The 21267-nt window shown below is 35.8% G+C and overlaps 1 long non-coding RNA gene and 1 other non-coding gene across 5 annotated transcripts in view; one reads left to right on the forward strand and one right to left on the reverse strand.

Moving 5' to 3' along the window:
* LOC147577242 (uncharacterized) overlaps positions 1 to 21267 on the forward strand; it is a 387792-nt gene that overhangs the window by 138295 nt on the left and 228230 nt on the right. The window lies entirely within an intron of this gene.
* LOC112850533 (U6 spliceosomal RNA) lies at positions 10081 to 10186 on the reverse strand. Its single transcript, XR_003222657.1, has one exon. It is a non-coding gene; the product is annotated as a U6 spliceosomal RNA (small nuclear RNA).

Raw genomic sequence — 21267 nt, forward strand, 5'->3', positions numbered from 1 at the left:
ATCTTGGATTTAGAAACAATAGTACATTTAGATGAAAGGAACTAATTTTGATTTTTTGACCTAATCCCATATTACCTAAGAGTATTCCTATGAACCCTTTACAGGTAATGCAGGTTTGACAGTTTGTCTAGAAATTTAGATTTGGGAACCATTCACAGAACTTCTTTTATGGTATATCTGGCTGAGTCCAAGGAAGATGCGTTTTTTTCAGATTTGTACAAAAGTGGCTTATATTCACAATCTGTGCATCTACAGAGCTGTGTCTGCCCAGAAAGTCTGCCTTTTTTGCATTCATAGGGGCACTCTATGAGGTGGTAGCATATCTGATCCATAAAATCAATTTAAACTGGAAATTGGATGAACTCTTAAGAAACACATGTAGAGGAAAAGAACTAGAAGGTCAATAGAAGTGAGTGGGAGGAAGATAAGGAACAAAATAATGTGATAGAAACATAATGTTATAAGAAAGAAGAAATTAAAGCAAACACAAGACAAAGTTATGAAGGAGGAAGGTGTCAGTGGTACCAAGTGCAACAAAAATGTTCAGCAGGGGTTAGGATTGGAAAATCATTCTTGAATTACTAATGTTAGAGAATTTAGGGAAAGTTGATAATATAATCCAGATTCATTTAATTTATACATCTATTAGTTTACTCATTTACATATTTAAAATATTTATCCAAAATCCCTTTTATGTTCTGGGCATGTGCTGACATGGGAAGTTTGTTTAGTGAGTACCTGATGAAGACAGGGGGATATTCAAGAGAAAAACATGATGGGAGCCAGACAAGCCTCTTTTATGAAGATTTATTCAAGAAAAGAAAAATCTAGTTACCTTTAAAATAGAAGTTCAGATATAAAGAAACTCATTGATAATAATACAATAACAGGAGGAGACTTTAACACCCCACTTATAGCAATGGACAGATCATCTAAGCATAAGATAAACAAGGACACAATGGCTTTGAATGACACTTAGACCAGATAGACTTAACAGATATATATATATATATATATATATATATATATATATATATATATATTCAGAGCATTTCATCCTAAAGCAGCAGAATATACATTCTTTTGAGTGCACATGGAACATTCTCTAGGAACTATCACATACTGGGTCACAATTCAGGCTTCTACCAGTACAAAAAGATTGAGATCATACCCTGCATATTTTCCAACCACAACGCTCTGAAACTTGAAGTCAACCACAAGAAAAAAATTTGAAAGATCACCAATACATTCTTGTTAAAGAATGAATGGGTTAACAAGGAATTTAAAGAAAAACTAAAAACCTACAGGGAAGCCAATGAAAATGAAAACATAAAAGTCCAAAACGTTTGGGATGCAACAAAGACAGTCATAAGAGGGAAGTATATAGCAATTCAGGCCTTTCTCCAGAAGGAAAAAAAGTCTTAAATACACAACCTAACCTTACACATAGAAGAGCTGGAAAAAGAACAGCAGATAAAGGGAAATAATAAAGGTTAGCACAGAAATAAATTATATAGAAATAAGAAAAACAGTAGAACAGATAAATGAAACTAGGAACTGGTTTTTTGAAAGAATTAGCAAAATTGGTAAACCACTAGCCAGACTTATCAAAATAAATAAATAAATAAATAAATAAATAAATAAATAAATAAATAAAATCACAAATGAAAGAGGAGAGATCACAACCAACACTGCAGAAATAACAAACAATTATAAGAGAAATTATGAGCAATAATATGCCAACACATTGGGCAACATGGAAGAAAAGGATAAATTCCTAGAAGCATATAGACTACCAAAACTGAAAAGGAAGAAATAGAAATTTTGAACACACATATAACCAGTAAAGAAATTGAATCAGTAATCAAAAATCTCCCAACAAACAAGAGTTCAGGGCCAGATGGCTTCCCAGGTAAATTATACCAAACACTCAGAGATGAATTAATACCTATTCTTCTGAAACTGTTCCAAAAAATAGAAGTGGAAGGAATCCTTCCAAACTCATTTTTTGAAGCCAGAATTACTTTGCTTCCAAAACCAGAGAAAGACCCCACTAAAAAGGAGAATTAAAGACCAATATTCCTGATGGACATGGATGCACAAAACTCAACAAGATACTAGCAAATCTAATCCTGCAGTACATTAAAAGAATTATTCACCACAATCAAGTGGGATTGATTCCTGAGCTGCAGAGGTGGTTCAATATCCACAAATCAATCAACGCGATATGCTGCATTAATAAAAGAAAGGATAAAAACCTTATGATTCTCTCAATAGACACAGAAAAGCATTTGACAAAAAATATAACATCCTTTCTTGATAAAAACCCTCAAGAAAGTATGGATAGAAGGAACATACCTCAATATCATAAAGGCTGTATGTGAAAGACCCACAGCTAATATCATCCTCAATGGGGAAAAACTGAGAGATTTTCCCATAAGGTCAGGAACATGACAGTGATGTCCACTCTTACTACTGTTGTTTAACATAATATTGGAAGTCCTAGCTTCAACAATAAGAGAACAAAAAGATATAAAAGGCATCCAAATCAACAAGGAGGAAGTCAAACTTCCACTCTTTGCAAATGATATGATATTCTATGTGGAAACCCCAAAAGACTCCACCAAAAAATTATTAGAACTGATATGTGAATTCAGCAAAGTTGCAGGATATAAAATCAATGTACTGAAATCTATTTCATTTCTGTACACCAATAAAGAAGCATCAGAGAGAGAAATCAAGGAATTAATCTCATTTACAATTGCACCAAAACCCGTAAGATCCATAGGAATAAACCTATCCAAAGAGGTAAAAGATCTGTATTCTGAAAACTATAGAACACTTATGAAGGAAATTGAAGAAGACATAAAGAAATGGAAAAGTATTCCATCTCATGGACTGGAATAACAAACATTGTTAAAATGTCCATACTACCCAAAGGAATCTATATAGTCAATGCAATCCCAATCAAAATAACGCCAGCATTTTTAACAGAATAAACAATTCTAGAATTTGTATGGAACCCTAAAAGACCCAAAATGCCAAGGTAATGTTGAAAGAGAAAAGTAAAGCAGGAGGCATCATAATTCTAGACTTCAAGTTGTATTACAAAGCTGTAATTATCAAGACAGTATTCTGCTGGCACAAAAACAAACACATAGATCAATGGAACAGAATAGAGGACCCAGAAATGGACCCACAATTGTATGGTCAATTAATCGACAAAACAGGAAAGAGTAGCCAATGGAAAGAAGACAGTCTCTTCAGCAAATGGTGTTGGGAAAACTGGACAGCAATATGCAGAAGAATGAAAGTACACAAAAATAAATAAAAAATGCATGAAAGATGTAAATGTGAGACTGGAAACCATCAAAATCCTAAAGGAGAAAACAGGCAGCAACCTACCTGACCTAGGCCACAACAACTTCTTACTAGACATGTCACTGGAAGCAAGGTAAATAAAAATAAGAATTAACTATTGGGACTTTATCAGTATAAAAAGCTTCTTTCTGCACAGCAAAGGAAGCAATCAACAAAAGTAAAAGGCAACCTATGGAATGGGAAAAGATATTTGCAAATGACATATTGAGTAAAGGGCTAGTATCCAAAATATCTATAAAGAATTTATCAAACTCAAGACCCAAACAATAAATAATCCAGTTAAGAAATGGTCAGAAGACATGAAGAGACACTTCTCCAAAGAAGACATCCAGATGGCTAACAGACACATGAAAAAATGTTCAACTTCATTCATCACCAGGGAAATACAAATCAAAACCACAATGAGATATCACCTCATACCTCTCAGAATGACTAAAATTAACAACTTAGGAAACAAAAGATATTGGTGAGGATGTAGAGAAAGGGGAACCCTCATACACTGCTGGTGGGAATGCAAACTGGTGCAGCCACTCTGGAAAATAGTGTGGAGGTTCCTCATAAAATTAAAGATAGAACTACCCTCTGACCCAGCAATTGCACTACTAGGTATTTATCCAAAGGATACAGGAATGCTGTTTTGAAGGGGCACATGCACCCAAATGTTTATAGCAGCACAATGGAAAGAGCCCAAATGTCCATCGACTGATGAATGGATAAAGAAGATGTGAGATATATATAATGGAATATTTCTCAGCCATCAAGAAGAATTGAAATCTCGCCATCTGCAATGATGTGGATGTAGCTGGAGTGTATTATGCTAAGTGAAATAAGTTGGTCAGAGAAAGACAAACACCATATGATTTCACTCATATGTGGAATTTAAGAAACAAAACATGAACATAGGTAAAGGGAAGGAAAAATTAAATAAGATATAACAGAGAGGCAAACCATAAGAGAGTCTTAACAATAGAGAGTAAACTGAGGGTTGCTGGAGGGGAGGTGGGTGAGGGGATGGGCTAAATGGGTGATGGGCATTAAGGAGGGCACTTTTTGGGATGAGTACTGGGTATTATATGTAAGTGGTGAATCACTAAATTCTAGTCCTGAAACCAATACAACACTATGTTAACTAACTTGAAGTTAAACAAAATTTTGGAGAAAGAAAATAGAAGTAAGATAATCACTGTAAGGTAAGACATTAAGAATAATAAAGATTAGGGAGAAAAAAGAAAAGGTATGAGAATAAGGACTTTAGGGGTTTGGGAAGGAAGAGAAGATAGTTACAGGATTTAAAAGATTTGGAGGTGGCAATGTATACATTTTATAACATAGATACTGGATTTATTAATCAGGTTTTGCGCCTTACAAATATATTTTCTAGACTGGCTTAAAATGATTTTTATAAAATTCTAATTGAATTTGAGCATGGATTAACTACTAGTTTTTTTTTTTAATGTTTTATATTTATTTTTGAGACAGAGAGAGAAAGAGCATGAGCAGGGGAGGGGCAGAGAGAGAGGGAGACACAGAATCTGAAGCAGGCTCCAGGCTCTGAGTGTCAGCACAGAGCCTGATTAAAAGATTAGTTTAAGGGGGCGCCTGGGTGGCTCAGTCTGACTTTGGCTCAGGTCATGATCTCACAGCTTGTGGGTTCGAGCCCCGCGTCGGGCTCTGTGCTGACTGCTCAGAGCCTGGAGCCTGTTTCAGATTCTGTGTCTCCCTCTCTCTCTGACCCTCCCCTGTTCATGCTCTGTCTCTCTCTGTCTCAAAAATAAATAAACGTTAAAAAAAAATTAAAAAAAAAAGATTAGTTTAAATTAAAGCTTACTACATTAAAACTTTGTTCATGGGCCAAGGGCAGAGAACATAGAAACTGAGGCATTTAATTAAATTCTTTAGAAGTTTTTATTTCTGGTGCCATCTCTCACATTCTCCTTAATAGTTTTATCATGGATAAAGAGCCAATCAATTTATGAAGATATTATTGGGAAATAAATTCTGAACAGTCAGTCTTATCAGCAAGTAAACTGCACTTGGTTTATATTTCTCATAGTTTAACTTACTGATTTACTTTTTAATTAAAGAATTGTTTTCATGTGGTAAATCTGGGACAGTGGAGATATTAGTGTTTCCCTATATTAGGAACAAACATTTGGAAAAGGGAACTTTAAAATAGCATGCTTTATAACAGCATTAAAAACATTTTAGAGAGACTCCTGGGTGGTGCAGTCGGTGAAGCATCGGACTCTTGGTTTCCGCTCAGGTTGTGATCTCAGGGTCATGATCTCAAGGTTGTGAGATGGAGCCCACGTCAGGCTCCACATTGGAGCCTGCTTGAGATTTTCTCTCCCTTTCTCTCTGCCCCTCCCCTACTCATTCTGTCTCTCAAAAAAACACATTTTATATTTATGAATAAATTTAAAGTGTGCATAATTTCTATACAGTAAATGAAAAATGTTTCAAAGAGAAATTTTAAAAACCTAAACAAATGGAGGATTATACCATTTTTATGGATGACATTATCTAATATTTAAGATATGAATTTCTCAAATTGACAGAAATTTAATGCAATCCCACTTAAAACAGCAATAGGCCTGTATTTATGTATGTATTTTTAAATATAAATCAAGTGATTCTAAAATTAATTTTGGTATAAAAGACCCTAGAATAAACAAAACAATCTTGAAAAAGAACAAGATTGGAGGACTTACACTACTTGATTTCAAGACTTACTCTACACTTATAGTAATTAAGTCTCTGATATTAGAATAAGGATAGAAAAATAAACCAATGGGACAGAATAGAGCTCAGAAACAGATCTACCATTCATGGTCAATAGATTTTTAATGAAGGCACTAAGAGTTTCAATGGAGAAAGGAAATTTTTTAAACAAATGGTGCTGTAACATCCAGGTAACTATATGAAAAATAATTAATCTTGATCTCTAGTTCATATCATTCACAAACATTTGTGGATTACAGACTTAAACATAAAAATTAAAACTATAAATATTCTGGAGGAAAGTGGATAAATCAAACTTAAAAAAATTTTAATTCTGCTATTTAAAAGACACCCTTAAGAAAATGAAAGGCAAGCCATTAGACTGGGTAATAACAATTGCAACACATGTATCAGGCAAAGAACTTACAGCCAGTTAATATAAAGACTTCTACCTTGTTTAAAAAAAGTTAATTAATTTATCTGAAAGAAGACTTCAATACATTTATTTCAGAGTCTAAAGTACCCAAAGCAGAAATAAATATTTTCCCAAAGAAAGTGACAGGAAATACTAATGATTTACTGTATTTATATCACACTTTGTGTTTTTCAAGACACTTTCAAAGCGATAAAAACATGGGCCTGTGACTTGGTGACAGCATTGAAATGAATTGTGCTACCCAATAGTATTTCTCACTTAAGATGAATTTTTAAGTTTGCTAGTCAATATGTTCTACTAGAGGAAAAGTCAAACTACTTCATAGTGTCAAGGTTAGAAGGGCCAATAAAAGTCACCTACTGTCTAGACTGCTGACTTGCTATAAAATTTGATTACATTACAAACAAGCGTATTTTTAACCAAAAGGATCAAAAGTCCAGGATTGGTGAAAAGTTAAATATTGGGGAGGAGTCAGGGAGCAGAAGCAGCTTGTCTCAAGACAACACAGGAAATACAAATAGGAAAGAGGGAGGGGACGTTTGTTAGTCAGTCAAAGCCCTGCCTCAAGTAGCCTTGGTGAAGATCAAAGTGGAGAGATGGGAACTTTTAGCACCAGCTGGGAAATTTGCCTTCTTTTTTCCTGGTGATTTCTGATTAGTGTCTGAAAGTCTCTGCCTCACTCTCTTAGAATAACCAGATGACTTAAACTCTGGGTGGACATAGTGGTCACCAGAGAGGGAGAGGGCTCCTGCAGTAAAAAAAAGTGTGTGACAGTTCCCATCTGGCCAGGCTATTGGGCTCATATTTTTTTTATGGTTGTTTTGTCATTAGTCATATAGGTGTGTAAGAATTATAGTGTTTCAGAACATTGTAGCTAGAAAGGAGTTTCTACATTCTGTATATTCTGTACAGTAGAAGGCATTTTGTGCAAAAAAAGGTTATGTCATCAAGTAAGTTAGCTACTATCACAGCTAAACAGGTACATGACTTTTCCCAGCTGTCAATATGTTGAATGTGCATTATGAATTTCCAAGAAGGGGAGTATAGTATGCAGAGTTTCTTAAAATTACTTGATTGTAGATCTCGCTTATTTATGTATGCATTTAGTCTGCAGATTATCTCATAGGACAGGTGCACTATAGAACACACGCTGGGAAAGCTGATCTGGTAGAACTCTTAGTAGAGTCAGTAATCAAGTCAATTTTGACTTTATATGAAATAATGTAAAAATTTTAGCTTTAACAACCAGCACATGGATTTCTCTTAGAGTACATTTAGACTCCCTGGGGACGGCAAATAAGACTCCCAGAACACTGGTGTCAGTAGGAACTTAAGAAACAACTAATAAAAATGGTTAAGTTGTTCTGGCATGATAAAGTAAAGGGGATTGATTTTCCTCTTGAGAGGTAAAGAGACTCTGGGGAGAAAGGGATGGCGACATGATGTGAAGAAGGAAACCAAATGATGAGAAGAGCCTCAGAAATTTTAGTTGGTACTAAAGGACAGGAGGTTGCTTAGTATATAGTTTGAAATTATTCCTCCTGCTATAATTTAAACCTCCTCTGGCATTCGCAAATCTTCAGGAAAGTCTTCCATACCTGTGCGTGTGTGTTTAAATGATTATTTTTGGGTGGAAATCGATGAAAGATTTGGATTTCATATCTGGATCAGAGCAGTGAGGAATCGCAACAGTATGTGTGAAAGCAGAAGTTAGACATGGAGAAGACTAGGAGAATATGAGAACTCTGGGAATTTGCAGACCTCTCTGGGACATGAAACTAGGGATCTGGGCAAATTTTATCTGGAACTCAGTGGGCAGAGGATTCTTAGCTGACATCTCAATATATATGTACATGTATTACCATTATCATCAGGTTTTAATGGGCTGGAGGGGCCCCAGCTGACATCTGGGGATATTACACACATATATTACTATCATCCAGGCCAGGGGTAACTGTGGTGACTAGTAGTTAAAATGCATTGCTTCCAGGAATAATAAAATAATAAGTTAAGAGAAATTATCTGTGACAGAGACTAACTAGTCACCAAAACCATTTCTCCCTCCTGGGCACCAGCTTGACTACATTTCCTAGTCTACCTTAGCAATTGGGTGTGAGCATATGACTGGGTTCTTGCCGATGACGTGTGAGTAGAAGTGATACATGCCACTTCTGGACCTTGCCTTTAGAAACTTTCTCATGACATTCTTCATGATCTTTTTCCTTTGACTGATTTGATACAACCAAGTGCTGTGACACTGAACACTGCATGCAGAAGATAGAAAAATCACACAGAAGAAAAAGCCAGGGCCTCCAGATCACCAGTTAGAGGAACACTGCACACAAATCAGGACAGCCATGTGGATGTGACCTGACCAAATGTAATTGTTATTGATTTAGAGCCTTCCACTTCCAAATTCACTCTTTTATATTACTCTGCGAGAACAAATTTGGGCCCGTAAATATTTTTCTGTGGCCACCAAAGTGTCGAGGCTTTGCAAGTGGATGATGGAGAGACACTGAAGGACCAAAGGACTCTGCCTCCTGGTGCCAGAGCACCCTCACTAGGCAGGCTCCTGTGGCACTTACAGCTTCTCCATCTTCTGCCTCCTGAAGTGCCTGGTGGTCAGCAGGACTCAGCTGCCAGCAGCTTCCCCTGGTGATTTTAGCAGAGTGCCTCTGGGCAGATGTCTCCCTGTGAATAGTTTTCTCTGACACCCTGCACAGCAGATTTCTGGAAGGTTTTGCTGACACAATATGGCAGTGACTTTTCTGCCACTCATTGAAACACAATCATGTTCTTTGCAGCAAGATCTAGAGCTCAATCTTTTAAAACATTTATTCTAAAGAATTTTAGAAACATTTATTTAAAAATCTTTATGGCCACAAGGCAACTTTTTACCTATAGCATACCTCACTCTGGATGATACACTGTGCTTGCTTTTTTTTTTTTTTTTTTTTTTTTCCTGAGTGTGCTTGACACACAATGCTACACTGGTTCCTGGTGTATAACGTTGTGATTCAACATTGCTATGCATTGTGCTATGCTCGCCACAAGTGTGAGTCACCATTGGTCAGCGTACGATCCCATCACAGTGCCACAGACCACGTTCCTTATTGTTTACTCTCATTTTGCTGACCCACTCATTCCACAGCTGGAAGCCCACATCTTCCACTCCTCCTTATTCGTCCTGCCCAGCCCCCACCCCCACTCCCCTCCAACAACCATCAATTTGCTCTCTGCACTGATAGGTCTGGTTCTGGTTTATTTGTTGTTTGTATATTCATTTGGTTTCCTAGATTCCACATATAAAGGAAATCATATGGTATTTGTCTTTCAACTGTGACTTATTTCATTTGCCATAATATCCTCTAGGTTCATCCATGTTGTTGCGGATGGCAAGACCTCATCCTTTTTTGTGGCTGAGTAATATTCTTATATATATAATATTCATGGAAAAATATATACATATTGTATACATATATATCTCATCCTTTTTATCCATTCCTCTATCGATGGACACTTGGGTTGCTTCTATATCTTAAGAAAGATAATTTTTCAGGAATTTGTGTGTCATCCTTGCATAGGGACCATGCTAATCTTATCTGTATTGTTTCAAATTTAGTACATATGTTGCTGAGTGAGCCCTGACATACTGTGCTTTTCAAGAATTCCATTTTTTTTAAGGGAAAGGGGATTAACACATTTGTTCAGAGCCAAAGTGCCCATTATTATTAATGTTTTGTTTAGGAGTCAATCATCTTTCTAAATAACTACAGAAATGCCATTACTTAATTTCATCAGAGCTTTAGTCTAAGTAAGAGTTACATTGGGGGGGTATATTTGATATTCAGACAAATGTATTTTATAAGTATTCCATTTTAGCTTTATCCATAATTTACAGTTTGCAAATTATGGAGAGGTTAGAGGTAAATGTTTGCTTTATTTTGCCTCAGTCTTATGGAAATGTGATTGTATACTTTTTCCTTCAGAGGAATAGTTCACATTTTATTTCTAATATATATCAAGTAAAAATGATTCTGTAGTAACTGATTATAGGAATAAATATATCTAGTTGAACTTTTCTTAACTCTAATGCCAGTATAATTTCTCTGTATTACAACAGTTTTCACAGAGCTATCAAGTATTTTGTGTTAACATATTATAAGATTAAAACTTCTTGATATCAAACCCAGAATATAAAATAGTTTTGAAACTGGAACCTATATGAATATATGTCCAAACCAAGAAGTCACATAAATTAACACAAGTGACCCTGAGTATATAATTCTATTCCTAAACTATTTAAGCAATGTTTCTACTATGAAACATGGATATTGATATTTAAGAAGCAATAATGCATGGGCATATTATACATTTAATGCATTATTACCAAAAGCAATCATTTAAATTTAGGTAATTGAACATATAGCTTGCAATTATATACTTAAATTATCAGTATGATTCTAACATTTTCTTTTTTATGTTTATTTAATTTTTTTTTTAATGTTTAGTTGTGAGAGAGAGAGAGAGAGAGAGAGAGCGTGCGCGCATGGGTTGGGGAGGGGCAGAGAGAGAGGGAGACACAGAATCTGAAGCAGGCTCCAGGCTCTGAGCTGTCAAGCACAGAGCTGGATGCAGGGCTCGAACTCATGAACCACAAGATCATGACCTGAGGTGAAGTCAGATGCTTAACTGCCTAACTGACTAAGCCACCGAGGCACCCCAAAGTTTATTTATTTTAGAGAGAGTGAGATCATGAGCAGGGGAGGGGCAGAGAGAGAAGGGGAACAGAGGATCCAAAGCAGGCCCTGTGCCGACAGCAGAGAGCTCTGTACGGGGTTTGAACTCAGGAATCCTGAGATGGTGACCTGTGCTGAAGTCGGATGCTTAACCAGCTGAGCCACACGGGCGCCCCTGATTCTAACATTTTCATGAGTCATTTATCTGACTTCCTTATAATAGAAGCAGAAGTTTCTAATTTTCGTAAGAAATGTTCAGATCCTATAAATGAGTTTAATGGGCCAATTAAGAAAAAAAACTAATGAAACTATAGTCAACCACGCTTTTAGTTATTTAATATTATAAACTGTTTACTACCTGATTTTAAGGGGTACAGAAATCTAAGAACATTTACCAGACCTACTAGAAAGTATATGTTGTTTGTACTCATTGAGGGAATCTTGAATTATGTTAAAACTTATTTAAAACCAGCTGAGGTAAAGTCTAAATCCTTGCTAATGGAGAAGTTATTAAGCTTTCTGTTCCAGCCAGTGGCAATCTGCCCGTGTGTGCACAGCCAAAAAGTTGTATCCTGCTCCACAGCTTGCACATTTTGGAGAAGTAGCTTCCTGGTCCCGTTGAGGAAGAAGCAGCCTTGAGAGTATCAAGTGCCTAATTCCAAACTCAGCCATCCCCCTACCTGTATTTCTCTAAACACATAGTCAACCAGCAAACTATTGTCTAAGGAAAACTAAGATTTGTCATGTGTTTGGTCACCCTATCCATCTAGGGAACTGACACATGTGCTTATGCAATTATATGCAGTATCATGACTACTAGAATGTCCCTATGCAAGTCTCTTGCGTTAATTTAATAATAAAACAATACTCAAGTTAATTGCTTTCTATTGAGCTGGACTTGAATTACACACAGGGATATAAAAGGTTGCCCAGCAGATGTGGTTCCAGGAGCCTGGGGAAAAGCAGTTCCCCAGAAAGAGAGCACTACAATTACAAAGATGCAGCTATCTTCCCGGCTATTTTAATGTTTGGGAAGTACATCTACAGATCCAGATTCAACAATTAGATAATTAGATATTTCTGAGAGTAATAAGCTGCTTTAAATTAGTCTAAATACCAACAGCAGATATCAGACTGCTTTTGGAGAGTTGGTATAGGGAAGGAGACAGTACTGGGTGCCTCTCAGGAAACTGGGAACTTAACGGGAGGAAAGGAATGTAGAAAAGAGCTTTTGGAAGGCAATATAAATTTAGGACTGTGACTAAGAGTTTTACAGAATTTTGCATATTCACAGAATTTTAAAACATATTGGCAGTTTGTCATATTTATTCTAGATCTCTTTTTAAATGGCAAAAATTAAAGTTGAGGTTTCTGTCTCTTTCTAGGGTACTTGCTGCTGCTTCTCTCTGCAGGCAATTCCTGTGATGTAACTGTGTATCTGGTCCATATTCTTATCCTCCGTTACATACATACCCGTCTGAAACAAATGTAGAGTCATTGTCTTGTTTATCTTAAAACTTTACATAACTGGCTTCATATACAAATATTTTTCTACAACTTGCTTTTTTCACTCAACACATTTTTGAGCTGTATCCATTTTAACTGCCACATAAAATCATTTGGTTGAATGTATCACAATGTGTTTGTTCACTCCCCTCCCATGGAGATTGTTTTCCCACTTAGATTATTTTCAAATCTTCACCATTACAAGTGAATATTTGTGATTATGGCTGCTTATACTTGTGTGGGAAAGCCTCTCTAAGGAGTTGCTAGGTAGTAGTGTACGCCCATTGGCCCCTTTTCTAGACACTGGGAAAGTTTCTCGTCCTGGCAATTGTAACTATTTTATGGAGGGATGCCAACTGAAATAGATACAAACATAACAATGTTATATATATTTTTCAGATTGATGCTTACAACTCTGCTTTTTTGAGTCACCTCATGGAATTGTATTTTAAATTATATAGTGTTTTTCCTTTTCACCTTTACAGTTTTTCAAATTTTCAATTTCTTCTTGAGGTCAAATTTAATAGTTTTCTCTTTTGCTAGGAAATAATCCTTTTTAAGAGGTTTATAAATTTAACTTTTTAAAAAACATTTATTCATTTTTGAGAGACAGACAGAGTGTGGGTCAGGGAGGGGCAGAGAGAGAGGGAGACACAGAATCTGAAGCAGGCTCCAGGCTCCGAGCTGTCAGCACAGAACCACTGCTGGGCTCGAACTCATGGACCATGAGATAATGACCTGAGCTGAAGTTGGATGCTTAACTGATGCCTTAGGGGCACCTGGGTTCCCCTAAGAGGTTTATAAATTTAAAGCCGTAGAATTACATATGATATTTTCTGGTAATTATTTTCACTTTCCTTTGTCTATGGTTCCATTCTCATGCCTAAATTCATTTGTGTTCCCCTTTTGTTTTTCTTGATCAGATTAATTAATAATCTTCATACTTTCAAAGTATGAAAACTTTTGGATTTTTTTTCATTAAAAATTAATCTTTTGAGCCATTGTATTAATTTCATCTTTCTAATTTTTTTTGATTTGTTATGCTTTTTGTAATTTTTGATGGTAAGTACCAAATATTTTGTTTTCATCTGAATGTTTTTGTTGTGCCCCATTGGTTTTGGTATGTATTCAGTAAATAAATATTTATTGAACATTTACTGTGTTCTCTGATTTAGGAACACATAAGCACAAAATCTTGCCACAAAGACACTGATATTCTAGTAAAATTTGCACACTACTTTATCTGCTGCAAAGTGTTTTCTTTTTGTTGCTTCCTATGTAGCTTATTGTTTCACATTTATATCTTCTTTGATACAAGTGCTCTTGAGGAGAGAGTGTTTCCTAATATCTGAGTACTTGAGATTTTTCTTTTTTAAGTTTTTAGTTGTTTATTTATTTTGAAAGAGAGTGAACACATACACTTGTGTGTGAGCAAGGGAGAAGCAGAGAGAGAGAGAGAGAGGGAGAGAGAGAATCCCAAGAAGGCTGCATGCTGTCAGCACAGAGCCCAACTTGGGGCTCGATCTCACAAACCTGAGCCTAAATCAAGAGTTGAACATTTAACTGACTGAACCACCCAGGCACCCCAAGGTTTTTATTAAAAACTTTGTTTCCAACTTAATTGGATTTTATTCTGACAAGAGGGTTTTCTTTATAGCCAGACAAATCATCAATTTGGTAAATATATGCTGCATTTTTTGTGTTGACCAGATCTATCTCATTCTGAAAAAAACTATTGTAGGCTTTTATTTTAATAGTATACATATCAAATTCTTGTTCCATTTTGAATGCTTTTGCTTTATATATTATATCTTCTGATGTAGTATCTATTTGTATACTATTTATTGCTTTTAACTTTATATTTCACTCTGTTGGTTCTATTCCCACTTACTTTCTCTTTGCCTTTGCCTGGTATTTTTTTCTTTTCCTTTCCTACCTTGTTATTTTCGACCATTCTTTATAACTTAATGATAAGTGTATTTTTTTGAAGCAACAAATAGCCTGTTTATTTTCCATTGAGAAACACTTGACATACATCACTGTATAAGTTTAAGATGTATCACATGATGGTTTAATTTACATATATTATGAAATGATTACCACAGCAATCATTCTACCACAGTAGAGTTTAGTTAATATCCATTATCTCATATAGATACAATAAAAAAAGAAAAAAAAATTCTCCTAGTCATGAGAAGTCTTAGGATCTTTTCTCTTTATAGGTTTTTTGTTATTGTTTTAACCCAGTCTGATTAGTGATAGATTTCAATGTTTCACATTTAGTGTAATACCTGATTTGCTTGGCTTATTCCTTCTGCCTTTATGTTTGTAATTTATAATTTTTGTTAACATTTTATTCTCTTTTTCCTTTTTTTTTTTTTTTTGCTGGATTGATAAAGTTGCAATATAATTTCCTTTATTTCCTTCCTCCAATGTTATTATATGGATCATCTCTGTCCACATTTCCCTGTCTCGTTCAATTTACATACTACTAAAAGTAATTTTTCTACAGTGTGGGTCTTTGACTTGAAAACAAGTTTTGGTTTGTTAGTGTCAGGAGTTTATAAGACCCAGACTACTCTAGTACCATTATAGTATATAGTCCATGATAGTCTTCCTCACTCACTGTGAATTGAAAGTTTCTTTGTGACTCTTAGATTGGTCCACTGAACTTTCCAGAGGGTACGTATTCTTGATTGTAGGGCTCTACCGTGCTCAGGGCTAACTAAAGCCTAAGTGCCTCCTCTCCATTTCCTCTCATACAAATGCTGATATTACATGGATTTTAGAGGCTTTTACCACCTCCTTATTTGTGGGGGAGTCTTGTCACCTAGTTTTGTTATCAATGTTGTCCATGGCTGTTTGGTTTTGCTCTTCTAGTTTCTCTGTTTTTATGAAATGTCTTAGGGGATTCATAAACCAAGCCCTTGCTGCCAAAATCTTTCACAGTGCCTCCTCTGACCTGCATTTTCAATAGAAAAATCTGACTTCTATGTGAAAAGACAATAAGGAGAGCAATATTAGGAATATTAGGAATTAGAAGAGGAAGTATTGCAATAACACTGGCATGAGAGGACGATGGCATAGAATATAGTAGCTCTGGTGGCGATAGTGAGAAGTCATCAGATTTTGGAATCTCTTTTGGTGTTGTTCTTTTTATTATTTTAAAATAATTTTTTACATTTTCTCCTACAGCCATTCTGTCTCATTGGAAATTTATTTTGTGTTTCTTTTGGCTGATGACCTCCTTTAGATGTGATTTTTCCTTGTTGGCTCACTACAGCTCAGGTCTGGCTGTAGGGGTATCTCAGACTGGGAGTTTCAGAGGTGGTGGGATGTGGAGGTGGGGCTTCTGTTGTAGAGGCAGGCAGGCTGTCAGTTGCCTGCTGAGGCGTCTGGCAAATCCTCTTTGATTGTTGAGTTCTTGTCCTCTCCAAATCTTAACTGGGAGAAAAATTTTGTCCTCCCATTCATTCTTTACTGGTCTTTGCAGCATCAGGAACACTCTCCACATTCATAAAAGGCTGATGGCAGTTGCTTTGGGAACTCAAAGTGGCAAGCTCATCCCAGTTCCTGTTGCTTTCCATCCTTTGTCCTTGGCCTGACGCTTGGATAGAGTTCCACACTAGTTCCTTATGTGAGAATGAGTTCAAAGTCTACAAACTTGTCGATTCCAGGAGGAATTTGGCCAGGAAAGAGAAATAGCTTAAAGTTGAAGATGGATAGGAAGAGGGAAGGAACTCTCTTTAGGACCATGCTATAAGGATTTTCTCTGGAAAATGCTCTTACTATCCCAAATATCTTTAAAATTATCAGAACCTGGTTTATCTCATCTTAATATACATGTTGGTTCTGTACATTTAATAGATTGCCCTCATTGTAAATTGTCAAGTAGATGGATAAAACCATGAAAATTATAAAAGAATAAGTATACTTCAGGAAGAAAATAGAACATTATTTTTTATCTGAAATTTTCTTGAACTTTTTGCTTTATAAGATTGTTTGGAACCATAAAGGAACATATGACAGTGTTCTTGTTCTCTAGGTGTTTACAGCTTGTTTAAAGACATGGCATATATCAAATTTAAGAAGAGAGGCAAGGGAGGAAGAGAAAGAAAAAAATATCTCATATAAAGCAGTACGGTTCCATATGTGTGTTCTAGACAAGTGCTGTAGAAATTCAGAGGAAGGGCAGACAACTGGCAACAGTAACCTTAAGTTTAAAACGGGATATTCTTGGGGTGCCTGGGTGGCTCGGTCAGTTAAGCGTCCGACTTCGGCTCAGGTCATGATCTCACGGTCCATGAGTTCGAGCCCCGCGTCGGGCTCTGTGCTGACAGCTCAGAGCCTGGAGCCTGCTTCAGATTCTGTGTCTCCCTCTCTCTCTGCCCCTCCCCTGTTCATGCTCTGTCTCTCTCTGTCTCAAAAATAAATAAACATTAAAAAAATTAAAAAAAAAACCGGGATATTCTTCATATTTCATGATGGTATGACTAACCAATGGTTACGTGAAGTTTTATTCTACAGACATCTATTCACCAAAACTGTGTGCCAGGCTCTAAGGGTTCGACAAAGAAGGCAGCGTTGATCCTCCTTGCCAGGATTTCACGATCTAGGAGACTCTACTCAGGAGGGCATCCATTTTGAATTGGTTTTTTTTTCAAGCTTTGTGATAGATTTAGTTCACGACCAACAACATACATGTGGATATGGTTTGACCAGGCTATTGAAAACAATGTCCCTCATGGATGGTGCTTCCAAGAAAATCAGCAGATGCAGACATCCAGATTTGACAGTGACTCTGTGGTTGAGATTTGCGAAGTTCCTATGAACATGATGGTATCAAAACCTAAATGTCTCCGTATTTGACAGTATAGGGTGTAGAAGTGAAACTTGCACTCATCATTTCTAATGCTGATATTGGAGAGTGTGTGAAAAATGTAAAGTAATACATGTTTACTTAAATTTATGATTCATGCTTCACTGCACTGAAACATTTTGTTTAGATGCAGCCTCAATTATCTTTCAACTGAATCACTTTCTAAACTTATTTTAAGCAATTGATTTTTCAGTAATAATACATTAATCTTTGTGATGTCAAAATCATTAATAATAAAATCCTGTACAGAGTGCTCTGAGCAATACATAATTTCATTATGGAGCTAAATGACATGCACACATTTTGGTTGTTCTACGATAAGGAAAAATAAAGACAAATTTGTGTTTTTATTTTCTTTTTAAAAAGATAAACAAATTCTGTCTTTTTATTCTATTTAAGAATTCACTCTTTTCCTCCTTCAGATGTGAATAAATATGACAAGAAAGGTCACTGAACTAATATTAGACACTATGGTATTAAATCCTAGAGAAAAGTTATACAAAAAAGAAATTTATTTCATTTTTTAGTTTTAAGTACGAAAGCATAATACCAATGCTTCTAAGTAGATTAGTGAATCCTCAAAAATGTTTTTCAGTAACCCATGGAGCTGTTTTGAGGCCATTGGCCATGATCTATAAAAATTAAAAGCTGAAAAATCCAGATATCATTTTCAGTGAAGTAAAAATCTATTCATTATTGTAGTGATTTGTCTTACTATGGCTCATATTAAGGTATGGAATAAAATCTACAAAAACCCATGGCCTTACTCAATGTCTGAATGGTTAATGAGTTTCTGCAAAGTATTATAAATGTTTTCAAAATGACAAAGCATTTAAAAATTCCTCTATAACTTAAAATTATTCAGTGAATCCTTGACAAAGGAGCCTTAGGCCACTTCAGATTCATAATGTCTTAACTATAATATTAAGTATGTGCAAATCCAGAACACTTGAAATTAAAAAAAAAATATGTCAAAAATTCAAAACTCTTTATTTCTACAACTGTTTTATGGTTGCCATGGCTTTAAAAGAAGTATTAAAGTATTCAAAAAGTATTCCCTTCTCAGTTGTCTGTGGCTTTTCTAAGCCAGTGTGGTTGCTGTAATGGAACCAGGGGCTCTCTGTGGCTATAGGAACTTTGTTACTTTTGCTAGAGCACAAAGCAAATGAAGGTCATGTCTGAATTTATTTACAAAATCCTATCTGTGACAGATTAACTATTGAATATTTATACACAGACGATGTTAGGCACTTGGAAAAGATTTCTCTGGGGCTTACCTCGGAATTCATATTTTCTTTAATTTGCTCAATTTTAAAATTCTGATTATAATACATAGATATTTGCTTCAGGAAGACTGTTCTGACTGCTGTCTTTCTTGGGCCTCACTGCACCCTCCCCCCTGCACCTCTGGATGCACGTCCATTACCACTGACTCATCAGAAAGCTCCTTCAGGCAAGCAGTCATGTCACATCTGTCTTTGTCCTTTCACTGCCTGGGCAGTGCCTGTATCATAGTGAGGGAAACTTGTCTGTGGAATAAATTAATCCCAGGTGTAAATTTAGGAGAGACAACAGTAAGAGAGGCGAGTAAGATAACCTTTTGTGTAACTACACAGTGTATCAGCTTACTTATATGTACCCGTTGTCATCCATTTGTATTTGCTCTTACAACTATTTTTATTCCCTCTGTAGGCTACAGGTTTCTACCCAAGTTTCCCTAAAAGCACAGAATGAACAAAGATCCCCAGGGGCTAGAGAAGCTTAGTCTGAAGGGATTGTCATAGTTGTTATATTCTTACATTTCATTTTTTTAAAATGTGAAATTTCCTATTATCCATGTTTATTTTATTATAAACTAGACATAAACATGTAATATATATTACATATAAATATATAATATCTCTGTATTTATTTGATTATAAACATGATTTTTTTCTCTAAATCTTTAATTAAATTAGTACAGGAATATTCATTTTATTTACCCTATGGATTTTTATAACCTCTGACTGATAAATGTGGCACTAAGATATATCTCTTCAACAATATAGGCCATTTCTGGAAACAAAGGCCACTTTTCAACTTTGAGCATTTTGAGTGCTTCCCCACATGACACATCTAGGAGCTTGAATTTGTTCTGAAATATTCTATTAAAATGAAATTTAAATGATAATAAATTTATATTTCTTTCTTTTTAATATATGAAATTTATTGTCAAATTGGTTTCCATACAACACCCAGTGATTAATCAATCAGGATCAGAAATATTATCCTATTTGGAGAACACAAAGTATTAAAAATATTACACAACAGAGGGGAAAACAGAGATTCTTTCTATGGCCATTTATTAAAATGATTTCCTCATTCTTTACCTCATTCACTTATCACATTATCAGGCATCTAAGGAACTTATGACTCTTTAGGAAAGATAGGCAAGAAAATGGATTACACAGTGTAAAACAGAATGTCTGTGCTGTCACAGAGTTGAGAATTTTAGTGTCGGAGTGCAGGGAGAGGTGAACATAGAGACGTAGAATGGGGAAGGCCTTATGGAGGAAGGTGTGTATATGGGCAGCTAATTGGAGTGGCAGGATTCGGAGTTTGATGTAAGAAAATCACCACTAATCTGCTAGTAAAAGTCCACCAAACTGGTTTGTTGAAGCCAATAAACAATGTGAGGTTAGAAAAAAGTGTCTACCATATGTGGGTCCTAATATTACAAAAAATGGAGTATTATGGAGCTTGAGCAGCTCTCAGCAGTAGTCCAAGATTTCACTCCATGGGCTCCTTTTAAAGCAGAAGTGTTATTATTCCACACCTCACATGTGTATATTTAATCTTAAAGATGTAGACCTTGGCTGGAAGAACGCAGAAACTAAGAGATAGTTATTGGTACAATCTGTAATGTTCCATCAAGATTTTGAAATAATTTAACAGCTTATATCTAATAGACACTGTTCCTTACTGATGTTATAGCTATGCCTGACCTTGCTGACATGACCATCCATGTATCCCTCATGACATTCAGGGGCAACAATACCAGTAGACCATTCTGTGTTCTTCAAGGTTCAGCCTTATGCAAACAGGCTGGGCCCTTTTTAAGGGAGGAAAAAAAGAACTTATAATAACCAGAGATAAATATAAATAGGTTGACAGGTGAAATACGAAAGAATTAAGTTATAATAGTACATCTTACAAAATGTTAGAGGTTGTAAAGAGTTTTTACATAAAGGCCTATGTAAATGGGCATTGTTTTGTATTCCACTGACAAGTAATCATTTGTTGTCATTTATTTCATTGTTGTCCAGTTAGTAGGTGATGTATGAACTAGATCTTGCTCTTTCACTCCTCAGTTACAATTGTTTCTGCTAAAGACTAAGTTGCTGTCAGTCAGGGATGCTCTAGTCTAGACAGAATTTCTACCCTGGGCGGATTTAGATGCCACTACATGTCCTTGAGATTCTAAGAACACTTGATTCTGTTATGAAAGTTTCAACTCAGTGAGTTGTGCAGGGAAGGTTGGTAGATTGGGAGAATGCACTGTCTGAAGAAATAGTAGAACTCAGAGGCTGTCTGTACAAAGTAAAGGAGGAAAAGAAGTAGAA

The sequence above is a fragment of the Puma concolor genome, chromosome C2 (genome assembly GCF_028749965.1).
Source record: "Puma concolor isolate L17-30 chromosome C2, mPumCon1.1.hap2, whole genome shotgun sequence".
In the NCBI taxonomy this organism is placed as follows: domain Eukaryota; kingdom Metazoa; phylum Chordata; class Mammalia; order Carnivora; family Felidae; genus Puma; species Puma concolor.